Source organism: Amblyraja radiata, chromosome 6 (assembly GCF_010909765.2).
Source record: "Amblyraja radiata isolate CabotCenter1 chromosome 6, sAmbRad1.1.pri, whole genome shotgun sequence".
NCBI lineage: Eukaryota > Metazoa > Chordata > Chondrichthyes > Rajiformes > Rajidae > Amblyraja > Amblyraja radiata.
The window spans coordinates 10,620,777-10,634,966 of NC_045961.1; positions in this window are offsets into that span (position 1 = coordinate 10,620,777).

A 14,190-nucleotide genomic window follows, 5' to 3' on the forward strand; every position below is an offset into this window, starting at 1 on the left:
TCAATATTTGTTTTCTACATGAAGAATATGGTTATTAATTTATTACTTTTTTGATTATTATATTTTTGATCATAACATAGGAACAAAATTAGGCCATTCAGCCTATTGAATCTACTCTGCCATTCAATCCTGGTGGATCTATTTTACGCACTCTCAACCCGATTATCGAAAAGAATTGTGTTTGTGCACTTGTTAAACAGCTGCAAGTACGAATTTCATTCTGTTGTTGGTACATATGATAATTAAAGACTTTGCTCTTGTCTCTTGACATGGGAAGGTCAGGAGAGGTGATAATAAGATAAGGTTAAGTACCATCCCAATATATCCTATAAGAAATTAGGGGTTGCACGGTGCTGCAGCTGTAGACTTGCTGCCTCACAGTGCTTACAGCGCCAGAGACCCGGGTTCGATCCTGGCTATGGGTACTTGGCTGTACCGAGTTTGTACGTTCTCCCCGTAACCTGCATGGGTTTTCTCTGAGAACTTTGGTATCCTCCCACACTCCAAAGACGTACAGGTTGGTTGGTAGATTGGCTTGGTATAAAAATGTAAAAATTGTCCATACCTGCGAACATTTGAAAATGAAAAATCTTACTCTGAGTGTGCGGGTTGAAGGAGTGCGAGCGCCAAAGGGTGGGGTCCATGGGCCTCATCTGTCTGAGAGCGAACCAAGACACATTCCTATCAACTTGTTGACATGGCAATAAACTTCTTGAATCTTGAATCACCTTAGCTCCTGGATTTTAAGGTTTTTTTTAGTAGTTTGCCGATATCCTGATATATTCAGAGCTGCCGAGTTTTGTCAAAGCATATCAGTATTCTAGTACCTCAAAATCAGTATTTTGCTGAGGAAATCAGTATTTTTCCGCGGTGCCATTTTGCTGATTTTTTTTATGTGCAGTCATACCGATGTAAGAGTACAATAATGCATAACTTGTTTATTGTGTATTTGTAATACAGTTTATTGTGTATTATATGTCATAGCTGCTTTCTTGCATTTGTCCAGAAGTTTATCATTGAAAGTCATTTGGTAGCAACGTTTCCCCATGGCCTGGGGAAACGTTAAGAGGCTGGAATCTCTCTATATCTCATTCTTTCTCTCTCTCTTTTCTCTCTCTCTCTCTCTCCCTTCTCTCTCTCTCTCTCTCCCCTTCTCTCTCTCTCTCTCTCTCTCTCTCTCTCTCCCTTCTCTCTCTTTCCCTTCTCTCTCTCCCCCTTCTCTCTCTCCTCTCTCTCCCTTCTCTCTCTCGACCCCTCTCTCTCCCTTCTCTCTCTCTCCCTTCTCTCTCTCTCTCCCTTCTCTCTCTTTCCCTTCTCTCTCTCCCCCTTCTCTCTCTCCCCCTTCTCTCTCCCCCTTCTCTCTCTCTTTCTCTCTCTCCCTTCTCTCTCTCGACCCCTCTCTCTCCCTTCTCTCTCTCTCCCTTCTCTCTCTCCCTTCCTTCTCTCTCTCTCCCCCTTCACTCTCTCCCTTCCTTCTCTCTCTCTCTCCTCTCTCTCCCTCTCTCTCTTTCTCTCTCTCCCTTCTCTCTCTCGACCCCTCTCTCTCCCTTCTCTCTCCCTCCCTTCTCTATCTCTCTTCTCTCCCTTCCTTCTCTCTCTCTTCCCCTTCTCTCTCTCTTCCCCTTCTCTCTCTCTCCCTTCCTTCTCCATCTCTCTCCCTCTCTCTTTCCCGCCCTCTCTCTCCCCCTCCTGCTCTCTCCCCTCCCTCTCTCTCCCCATCACGCTCTCTATCTCTCACTCCGTCTCTCACCTCGACATAACCCCCAAAGGATAAATATTTAATGAAATAAATGACTTCATACAGCTAAAAAAATCTTTACAAAGAGTGTTATCTGAAATTTCTCTTTGCCTAGCGCTGTGTGCAAACAGCAGAGAAAAATGATTTTGGCTGCAGCCATCTTCTGCTTCAGTAAGGGAAGTTGGTCAGTGATTGGCCACAACGCCCTTCGGAGACAGCGCCTGATAACCAGAGCATTATGTGATTAGACACAATGCCCTTGGAGACAGCGGCTGACTGGACGGGAATTTTAAGAGCAGATGGTCGGTGATTGGACGCAACCCCCTTAGAGGCAGCAGTTGATTGGCCGTTTTTTCCCCCTCATTTTAAAATCATACTGTTCTGATTTTTCACACTTTTTAACTTAAAAATTGGAACAAATACAATAAAATCGGACTAGTTGGTGGGTATGCATGTTGGGGTGCATAGGGAGTTTGGGGGCAGGGGGAAGGCATTTCTTGTCTCAGTGAGAGAAAGGAATAAATAGTAGAAGTTACTGACTAAATAGCAGGGACGTGCGGTCAGGGGAGGCAGAGCCTCACCTGTCATACTCCCAATGAAAATAGCTGTTAAGAAAAGTAAAGAAAAATAATAATAAAATAAAATAAATATAAAGATTTTTCCACTGATCTGTGTTATAAATGTCATTTCTACATGAATCGAATAATTTTTTACAATCAAAATCGCCAATACAGGGAGGGATGAGAGGTGAGGCAGCAACGAGCTGAGCCTCCCCTCTGATTGCCCAATCCCTCGGAAACTGCATGGAGCGCGGGCAATAAGCGTGTGCCTGTTACTATCTCTATGTATGTCACCAATGTAATGTGTGTAAACCCCTTCATTGCATGTCCTCACCTTCCATAGTCCAGGTAACTTATTTCACATCTAGATATATTAAATTTGTGTTCGCTGGTCTCACATAAAACTGCAATGAAAAAGCACCAGGGGAGGCAGCGATCACATCTGCCTCACAAGGGGGCATGTCTTGAGCTCAGTGGAGGAAGAGCGAGCGTCAATTACGTAGGCTCAGCCCACGTAATTGACGCTACCTCACTCTCTCTCCACGTTAGCTAGCTTCAGCAGCGGCAGCGCAGCACTGCATTCCACCGCTGGCGGCGCTGACCAAAGATCATAGAGCGGAGCAATATACGCCACTCAGCCAAAAAACGGTCATTGGGAAGGTAGACTTTGTCGGTACATTAGAAAGTTATTAGATTTTTTTAAAATAAATCTATACTTATCACAATAATAAAGTTATCAATTTTTGTACTTTTGTACATTTTTGTTTTTGTTCTTGTGAGGCAGGAGTCTCCAAAATATGGCCCACGGGACACATCAACACATCACGAGATTTTTCAAGCTCAGATCCAAGTCGGGGAACGCGGCGGCCCGGGTCTGCTCTTAGTGTTGTTACCGGTTACATCCCTCGAATTGTCAGAGCCGAGACATCACTGGGCCACCGTGAAGAAGGGTGCAATGGTGCGGTGGTGGGTTCAGCAACGGTCAGAATGGGACGGCTGTGCGTTATAACATGCCATCGTTCCTCTCTCCCTTCTCTCTCTCTCCCTTCCCTCTCTCTCCCTTCCCTCTCTCTCCCTACTCTCTCTCTCTCTTCTATCTCTCTCCCCCTTCTCTTTCTCTCCCATTTCTCTCTCTCTCTCTTCCCCTTCTCTCTCTCTCTCTCCCCATTCTCTCTCTCCCTTCTCTCTCTCTCTCTTCTTTTCTATCTCTCGTCTCACTCTCCATCCCCCCTCCTCTCCCTCCCTCTCTCCCTCCCTTCTCTCTCTCCCTTCTCTCTCTCCTCTCTCCTCCTCGTCCCCTTCGATACTCTCTCCTCTCTCTCTCACCGTTAACTCTCCTCTCTCTCCCATTCCTCTCTTCTCTCCTCTCTCTCCCCACCTCCTTCTCTCTTGCTCCTCCCTTCTCTCTCCCTCTCCCTTCTCTCTCTCTCCCTTCTCTCTCTCGCTCCTCTATCTCCTCACTCTCTCTCCTCTCTCCCACCTCTCTCCCTCTCTCTCTCTCTCTCTCTCCCCCTTCTCTCCCTTCTCTCTCTCTCTCTCCTCTCTCTCTCTCTCCCTTCCTTCTCTCTCTCTTCTCTCTCTCTCTCCCTTCCGTCTCTCTCTCTTCTCTCTCTCCCATCCTTCTCTCTCTCCTCTCTCTCTCCCTTCTCTCCCTTCGCTCTTTCTCTCTTCTCTCTCTCCCTTCTCTCTCTCTCTCTCTTCTCTCTCTCCAGGGGCGGAAAACCCGGGGGGAGAGGGGACACGTCCCCCCCATGTTTTGAGAGGTGGGGGATATCCCCCCCCCCAAGTTTTTGTGATCCCGATTTTAAAATCTCCGCTTTTAGCGCTGAATTGAGCCTCCGAAGCCTCGTGCGTGTGTGTGAGTGTGCGCATGCGCTCGTGGACGCCAAAAAATTGTGTCCCCCGTCCCCTCCATGTTTTGATAGCGAGTTCCGCTCTTGTCTCTCTCCCCCTCTCTCTCTCCCTCCCCCTTCGCTCTCTCTTCCCATTCTCTCTCTCTCTCCCCATTCTCTCTCTCCCCATTCTCTCTCTCCCTTCTCTCTCTCTCCCATCTCTCTCTCTCTCCCTTCTCTCTCTCCCTTCCCTTCTCTCTCTCCCTTCTCTCTCTCACTCTCTCCCTTCTCTCGCACTCCCTTCTCTTCTCGCTCTCTCCCTCCCAGCCACGGCTCCGCCCCTCTCTCTCCTCGGGAAGACGTGGTGATCAACACAGGGAGGGGCCGGGCCACTGATACTAGCCATTGACCTCACCGCATTCTCCCTTCCCTCTCTCTCTCCCTTCTCTCCCTTCTCTCTCTCTACAAAGAAAACTGTGTGTACTTGTACTTGTTAACTCCCGAAAGTTTGACCATTATCTAGAAGGCATAAATCAGGAGGGTGATGAAACGCCTGTTGCCAGGATGAGGTTAGCTCCAATAATGCTCAAGAGCCCAACACCACCTAGATGGGCCCCATGCACCAGCATAAGCTCCCTCGGGTTTGACCATGGAAAAGACATACTGTAGCAGCTCTTCAGGGCTTCTTACACAGCACCACCCAACTCGCAACCTCTACCTAAAAGAATATACAAACCTCCAAACCTCAATGGGCTCAATATGATCATGACTTATCTAACTGTAATTCTCACATCTACTTTCCCACTTGCCCATGATAACCTTTCACTTCCTTGATTATGAAATAACTATCCCTGTCATAAAATATTCAGACTTTGCTTCACATCTCTTACAGTATATGGGCAAACCCTTATTAACAGAGTAACCACAGTTCTAAATTCTCCCAAAGAGAAATCAACCTAACAACAACTCATCAGGGTTTTACATATTTCTGGAAATACCAGCCCTGTGGAAAATATTACATGGTTATGAAAGTTATAGATTGAATGATGGTGTTTTTACCTGAAATCATAATATTCACCCTGAAGCATGAAAGTATGAAATAAATATATTTCCAACTTACATCACGGGAAATAAAATTGATCTTAAATCAGAAGAATCATTCACAACCTGTAAGGCCTATCTCTTTTTTTAGCTTCTTACATTGAGGGAAACATTTGGATCACAAATCAATCTTGGAGTGGCTTAAACAATGTAACAAGGAAACAAATGGAAGTAGTGCAAGGAAACAGCAATGACTGCCAAATTATAAAAGTTCTGTGATTTATCAGTGAGACTACAATGGAAGAATGCTGAGATTAACTTTAAAAGAGACAAAAAAAAAACAATGGTTCTACTGCAAGTACAACATGTGTTCTGGCCTTGCTGATGCAAAATGCTATTTTGAAACTAGGACATTTAATTATATTGACCTTCAGTTTAATGAGTGTTATTAAAGATTTCCTATAATAGTCAAACTGATGGAGAGGTCAGCAAATTGGTGTTGGCGATAAGCAACACATTTCTCAAAGCTTCAATCCAGTTTACAGGCACCATTTCCTACAATATTTCAATGTATATATTTAATTCATGGACTACAATAATGCTTTGCAAACTTCGATGGGCACTATTCCATGAAATAGTAAGAAGCACTGTTCCTTCACTCCAGACCTCCAAGATGATATTTGGCAATCTTTTCTTCTGAAAATTGCCTGAATTCACTCTCTAAGATTCAATTGAAAATAACCACTTCTACAATTACCTCCACATCCATGGATTCATTTAGATGCTCTTTACCTGTTAACCCTTTCAGTTGTAAAGATGCAGCTTCTCAGTACCTGCCCAAACTTCATTTTAATTCAACTGCTTACAGTGTTGATGTACAGCATGCAATTCTTGGTCTCTTTAATAATAATAATAATAATAATAATAATATCTTTTATTGTCATTGCACGTCAGTGCAACGAGATTTAGTGTGCAGCTCCACTGATGTACAAGAAAGGTAAATAAATACAATACATAAATAAGCAAGCTGAATTGATTGACGTGACCATCTGAGGGAGACTGTCCAAAGGGGGTGGGTGGGGGGGCACTCATTAGGGCCGGTTCAGAGCCGCTATAGCTCTTGGGATAAAACTGTTCCTGAGTCTGGAGGTTCGGGCGTAGAAGGCCTTGTAACGTCTGCCGGAGGGAAGTAGTTGAAACAGACCGTGGCAGGGGTGTGATGAGTCCTTATGGATGCTGAGGGCCTTCCTGAGGCACCGCGTGTGGTAGATGCCCTCCAAGGCTGGTAGCTCTGTCCCGATGATCCACTGCGCTCTGTTGACGACGCGCTGAAGAGCTCTCCTCTCCGCCTCCGTGCAGCTGAGATACCACACTGAGATGCCATACGTTAGTATGCTCTCTGTGGTGCAGCGGTAGAACGTTGTCAGCAGCTGTTGGGGCAGACCAGTCTTTTTTAATGTCCTCAGGAAGAACAGTCGTTGCTGTGCCTTGAATGAAGGAAGGTTGTGTTTGAATGTGATGCAGAGAAGATACAGTCAAGTCAAGTTGAGTTTATTGTCATTTGCACAAGTATGGTGAGGTGCAAGAACATTGAAAAACCAGCTTGCTGGAGCATCACAGTCTCAAAGAAAAGACCAAACCAGAAATCTATATAATTGAAAGTCTCATCTTGACCAGTTCCTGTCTGCGCTGTATATTGATTTTAGAAAAAACGCTACCATATATCGCTATGATTTTTGCCCATCTTACTCACAGTCCTCCTCCGCTGAGCAGGCCCTGAGGATTTTTCGCATTGATGAAAAATAATAAAAGTTATGATTGTTTAAAAAACTTTGATATCCTCTCGCCTGTCAATCACTGTGATGAAAGTAACGCCCCTTCCGGGGGGGGGGGGCAGGACTATAAAACCCTGGATGCCTGGACGTGACTCAGTCACTCGGCAAGATCGCGAGGGAGAGGCCACGACTCTCATTCTAAGCTGTGAATCAACTGAACTGTGAGTCTGCAATGTACTTGCAATAAATGATTTGTTAGCCCTTAATTCAATTCAATTCAACTTTAATGTCATTGCACAAATACTGAGTATGGGTACAACGAAATGCAGTTTTGCGTCAGTCCGTAGTAGTAGTGCATATAGAAATTTAAAAAAAAAAAAAAAAAAAAAAGAAGATACAGAATAATCAAAAATACAGAATAATTAAACAATGGGGACGGAGAGACTGGAGAAATCTATCGGCGGGACTCCAAGTTCAGCAATGTGATGGTATAATTGTAGAAGCTGTTCCTCATCCTGCTGGTACGAGACCTGAGGCTCCTGTACCGCCTCCCTGATGGGAGGAGGGCAAACAGTCCATGGTTGGGGTGGGAGGGGTCTTTAATGATCTTCCCAGCCCGTCTCAGACACCGTTTTCGGTGGAGGGCATCCATGGCAGGGAGCGGGGCACCGATGATGTGCTGCGCGGTTTTCACCACCCGTTGTAGTGCCTTCCTGTCCGCAACAGTGCAGCTGCTGTACCATACCGTGAAGCAGGTGGTCAGGATGCTCTCGATGGTACAGCGGTAGAAGTTGGTCAGTATCTGGGGGGACAGGTGGGCTTTCTTGAGCCTCCTCAGGAAGTAAAGGCGCTGCTGTGCCTTTTTGATCAGCTTGGAGGTGTTGAGGGACCAGGCCAAATCCTCCGAGATATGTACCTCGAGGAATTTGTAGCTGGAGACGCGCTCCACCTCAGTCCCGTTTATATGGATGGGGGTATGACTGCCTCCTCTGACCTTCCTGAAGTCGACAATAATTTCCTTCGTCTTCTTGGAGTTGAGGACGAGGTTATTGTTGGCACACCAGGTTGTCAGGTGCTGGACCTCCTCTCTGTAGGCTGACTCATCGTTGTCACTGATCAGTCCTACCACCGTGGTGTCGTCAGCAAACTTAATGATGGCGTTGGATCCGTACTTAGGGATGCAGTCGTGGGTGAAGAGGGAGTAGAGGAGAGGCCTGAGCACACAGCCCTGTGGCACGCCGGTGTTCAGTGTTATAGTGGAGGAGGTGAGGTTGTTGACCCTAACCGACTGTGGTCTGTTGGTGAGGAAATCCAGTGTCCAGTTGCAGAGGGAGGTGGAGATGCCAAGTCCGCTGAGTTTGGTGATCAAGCTGGCGGGGATGACAGTGTTAAAGGCAGAGCTGAAATCAATGAACAGCAACCTGATGTAGGAGTTGTTGTTGTCCAGGTGGGTCAGGGCAGAGTGTAGAGCCGCCGATATGGCGTCCTCTGTAGACCTGTTGGCCCGGTAGGCAAACTGATGGGGGTTCAGTGTGGGGGTGAGGCTGGCTTTGAGGTGAGCCAAGATCAGCCACTCAAAGCACTTAGCAATGACAGGGGTGAGTGCCACTGGGCGGAAATCGTTGAGACTCCCTGTGGCTGACTGTTTGGGCACTGGCACGATGGTTGATGTCTTGAGGCAAGTGGGGACAACACCCTGGGCCAGTGAGAGATTGAAAATGTTGGTGAAGACTGGGGATAGTTGTCCAGCACATGCCCTGAGCACCCGCCCGGGGATGCCATCGGGGCCGGCAGCTTTGCGCTCATTCACCTTGCTCAGTGCATCTTGTACAGCAGAGGTGGAGAGACTGAAGGGTTGTTGAGCAACTTTGATGGCTGGGGTTTTGTTGTCCCGGTCAAAGCGAGCATAGAAATGGTTTAGCTCGTCAGGAAGGGAGGCGTTGTCTGGGGGAAGGGTGTTAACTTTCTGGTAATCGGCAAGGGATTTGATTCCTAGCCACATGCGCCTGGGGTCAGAGTTGTTTTGGAAGTGCTCCTCAATCCGCCGTTTGTGATTGAGTTCAGCATTCCTAATTCCCTTTTTCAGATTGGCCCTGGATGAGCTGTATCCCTCAGCGTCGCCAGATCTGAAAGCGGCATCGCGAGCCTTCAGTAGGTGTCTGACGTCCCTGACAATGCCATAAGTTGTTTGGCCTGCTGCCATGCCTGTGCTTGAAATTGCAATGCTTTATTAGGTCCGACTGTTTGGAAGAAATAAATGCTTTATTAGGTCCGACTGTGTTTGGTTCAAAAGTCCCGCTCATTTCATGACTAACGCTTAGTGGTCGCGCTGATTGCGTAATTTCCGATGAGTGAGTTCTGCTCTTGTCTCTCTCCCCCTCTCTCTCTCCCTCCCCCTTTGCTCTCTCTTCCCATTCTCTCTCTCTCTCTCTCCCAATTCTCTCTCTCCCTTCTCTCTCTCTCCCTTCTCTCTCTCTCTCTCCTCTCTCTCTCTCCATTCTCTCTCTCTCTCCCTTCTCTCTCTCTCTCTCCCATCTCTCTCGCTCCCTTCTCTCTCTCTTCTCTCTCTCTCTCTCTTCTCTCTCCCTTCTCTCTCTCCCTTCCCTTGCGTAATTTCCGGTAAGTGCAGAGGTCACGCTGATTGTGGAAGTGCTGCTTACTGAGGAAGCCCCAAAGTGGAGAGGCCGCGCTCAGCTATGTGGGTATTTAAGAAGGTTTTCTGCCATATATTTGGTGTATGAGTCAGTTAGTGTGTGTGTATGTGTTTATGAGTGTACGTGTGTGTGACTGTGTGTGTGACTGTGTGTGTGACTGTGTGTGTGAGTGTGTGTGTGTGTGTGTGTGTGTGTGTGTGTGTGTTTGTGTTTGTGTGTATGTGAGTGTCTGTGTGAGTGTGTGTGTGTGTTTGTGTTTGTGTGTGTGTGTCTGAGTGTATGTGTGTGTGAGTGTGAGTGAGTGTGTGTGTGTGTGTGTTTGTGTTTGTGTGTATGTGAGTGTCTGTGTGAGTGTGTGTGTATGTGTGTGTGTGAGTGTGTGTGAGTGAATGTATGTGTCTGAGTGTATGTGTGAGTGTGAGTGTGTGTGTGCGTGTGTGTGTGAGAGAGTGTGTGTGTGAGTGTATATGTGTGAGTGTGTGTGTTTGAGTGTCTGTGTGTGAGTGTCTGTGTGAGTATGAGTGTGTGTGTGTGTGTGTGTGTTTGTGTGTGTGAGTGTATGCGTGTGTGAGTGTGTGTGTGTGTGTGAGTGAGTGAGTGAGTGAGTGATTGAGTGAGTGTGTGAGTGTGTGTGTCAGTGACTAAGCTGCCAGCCCAAGAATCCATTCGGCCCACAATGTCCATACTAGTCCTCTGGAAACCAGTCCCTTCAGCCCACGACACCATGCTAGCGCTCCAGAAAGCCCCCCCCCCCCCCCCACCCCGCACTGGCCAGCATATTGGAATTGGTGGAGAGGTGGAATATTGCGTTGGGGGACCATGGAAGCCGGGACCCAACGGGTCCCACTTAATCTAATAATACATAAATTATACATAAATTCTGCAAGAGAGTAAAAAGCAAAACTGCAAAAAAACACGACATTAATGCCAACCACAATGAGAGAGAAAAAAATCTCCAATGTAATACAGGGGAGGTCCACAATTTTAGGATGTGTAGGATGGTTCAAAAACCTGATGGTTGTCCAAAAACATATTTTCCTGAACTTGGCGGTGTGCAACTTCAGGCCTCTGCCTGATATCAGTGAGAAGAGGACATGGCTCGCAGGGTGAGGATCCATGATGATAGATATTGCCTTCTTCAGGTAGCCTCTCTCTGCAGATGTTTTCGATAGTGCGAAGAGTTGTGCCCATATAAGAGATCAAGGTCCCACATAAGAGATTAGTATACAAACCTAAAGCACACGGTATTGGGGGTTCAGTATTGATGTGGATAGAGAACTGGCTGGCAGACAGGAAGCAAAGAGTAGGAGTAAACGGGTCCTTTTCAGAATGGCAGGCAGTGACTAATGGGGTACCGCAAGGCTCAGTGCTGGGACCTCAGTTATTTACAATATACATTAATGATTTGGATGAGGGAATTGAATTCAACATCTCCAAGTTTGCGGATGACACAAAGCTGGGGGGCAGTATTAGCTGTGAGGAGGATGCAAGGAGGCTGCAAGGTGACTTGGATAGGTTGGGTGATTGGGCAAATGCATGGCAGATGCAGTATAATGTGGATAAATGTGAGGTTATCCACTTTGGTGGCAAAAACCGGAAAGTAGATTATTATCTGAATGGTGGCCGATTAGGAAAAGGGGAGATGCAACGAGACCTGGGTGTCATGGTACACCAGTCATTGAAAGTAGGCATGCAGGTGCAGCAGGCAGTGAAGAAAGCGAATGGTATGTTAGCATTCATAGCAAAATGATTTGAGTATAGGAGCAGGGAGGTTCTACTGCAGTTGTACAGGGTCTTGGTGAGACAACACCTGGAGTATTGCGTACAGTTTTGGTCTCCTAATCTGAGGAAGGACATTCTTGGGAATACAGGACATAGAGGGAGTACAGAGTAGGTTCGCCAGACTGATTCCTGGGATGTCAGGACTTTCATAAGAAGAAAGACTGGATAGACTTGGCTTGTACTCGCTAGAATTTAGAAGATTGAGGGGGGATCTTATAGAAACTTACAAAATTCTTAAGGGGTTGGACAGGCTAGATGCAGGAAGATTGTTCCCGATGTTGGGGAAGTCCAGAACAAGGGGTCACAGTTTAAGGATAAGGGAGAAATCTTTTAGGACTGAGATGAGAAATACCTTTTTCACGCAGAGAGTGGTGAATCCCTGGAATTCTCTGCCACAGAATGTAGTTGAGGCCTGTTCATTGGCTATATTTAAGAGGGAGTTAGATGTGGCCCTTGTGGCTAAAGGGATCAGGGGGTATGGAGAGAAGGCAGGTACAGGATACTGAGTTGGATGATCAGCCATGATCATATTGAATGGCGGTGCAGGCTCGAAGGGCCGAATGGCCTACTCCTGCACCTATTTTCTATGTTTCGATGTTTCTATGCCCATGATGGACCGGTTTGAGTCCACCCGCATTCACCATCCCACATTCCACTTCATTGGAATTTCCATACCAGGTCTTGATGCAGCGAGTCAAGTACGTCAGGGCTGCCAACTCTCACTAATTGAGCGTGAGAATTACGCATGTGGCTAAATTCTCACGTTCTCACGTTGATCACAAATTTCTCACGCTCTGTCGTGAGAAATTTTATGATCAACGAGAATTTCAAAACTCGTATCAAGTGCATGGGCCACGGGTGTTGGAGAGCCGGGGCTGAGGGAGGGATGGAAGGAGAAGCAGTGGCGGGGACAGATGCGGACGGATAGCCGGGGCTGGCGAGTGTTTGCCGGGCTGGCGAGTGTTTGCCGGGCTGGCGAGTGTTTGCCGGGCTGGCGAGTCGCTCGCTGCAGCTCCGACCATGGAGCAACCTCAGTGCAAGAGTCCCGGGCCGTCGGAGGCATCGGAAGCGTTGCGCCGCTGCAATTAGAGTCTCTGTGCCAAATTCGCCCTGGTGACCGGCATGGATGAGGCAACGTCTCTGGAGAGAAGGAATGGGTGACGTTTCTGGTCGTGACCTTCTAAGGGTCTTTACCCGAAACCTTTAGATGAGTCTCAACCCGAAACGTCACCCATTCCTTCTCTCCAGAGATGCTGCCTGTCCCGCTCAGATACTCCAGCATTTTCTGTCTCTCTTCGGTTAACCAGCATCTCCAGTTCCTTCTCACACAAGATGACTTTGAAGCTAATACCACTCGGGTGGGGGAGGGACGGAGAGAGAGGGGATGTTAAAGAAATCGATATTCATACTTAATCGGGGAAATTAGTTGACATCTGTCTTTAAATTGATATTTTGTTCATCTTTAAATGAAAGTCTTGGATTCATGTATCATGGGAACAAATAAGCAAAGGCAAGATGGTAAATATAAACTACAAATTAACTTCAGAAAATGAAACTTGTAGAGATGAACTTATCCCTTCACTTTACAAAGAATAACCTCAAGGATTATGCAGTAAATGCCATTCAAATACTCTGCAACCTTGGGATAATATTGTTCATGTTCAAATCGGATAGGTAAGTCTTGATTTGTTCAATATTATGATTAGTTCAAAGATATAGCGTGGAAACAGGCCCTTTGGCCCCTCAAGTCCGTGCCGACCATCGATCACCCGTTCACACTGGTTCTATGTTATCCCACTTTCTCATCCTACACACTAGGGGGCAATTTACAGAGGGCCAATTAACCTACAAACCCACACGTCTTTGGGATGTGGGAGGAAACCGGAGCACCCGGAGGAAACTCACGCGGTCACTGGGAGAACGTGCAAACTCCACACAGACAGCACCCAAGACCAGGATCGAACCCGGGTTTCCGGCGCTGTGGAGCATTCATTGTAATGCAAATACTTGGGCCTCCGCTGATATGCCGGGATGATTATCCAATATTACTGATTATTAATCTATTGTATTATTGATTATATATGTTGCGCTCGTTCTTCTTTATCTGTACATTGTGAGCGGCTTGCTTGCATTTACCGGATAGCTCGCAACGAAAGCTATTCCCTGTACCTCACTACAGGTGGCAATAGTAAACTAAATCAATCTATTTACATGTATCTGTGTGTTGTTGCTTTAACCGGCCTGTTAAGGTGCAGCAATTGAGAATGTCATTGTTCCGATGTCGCTGCACGTGGCAACCAAACCCTCTTGTCTTCATTCTACACTTGAAATTACCACAATGATATTTAAACAGCATTTGGACAGGTACACGTGTAGGAAGGAACTGCAGATGCAGGCTTAAACCGATGGACACAAAGTGCTGGAGGAACTCAGCGGGTCAAGCAGCATCTCTGGAGGGAAGGAATGGGTGACGTTTCTAGTCGAGACCCTTCTTCAGACTGAAGGTCTGGTTAATTGGCTTGGTATAAATGTAAATTGTCCCTAGTGTGTATAGGATAGTGTTAATGTGCAGGGACCGCTGGTCAGTATAGGCTCCGTGGGCCGAAGGGCCTGTTTCCGCGCAGTATCTCTAAACTGAACCCTGTCCGGCTAACAGGGCTGTGTAGCGCCGAGTGCAGGGACACGGTGACATCTGGCTCTGATCTCCACAAAGCCAATCACGTATCGAGCAGTGGGCCTCTGGTGCTTGGAGTCGGTCCACAGACCCAGAGAGGAAATTGGATGTTACTCCGGCTTTTGGTGTCTATC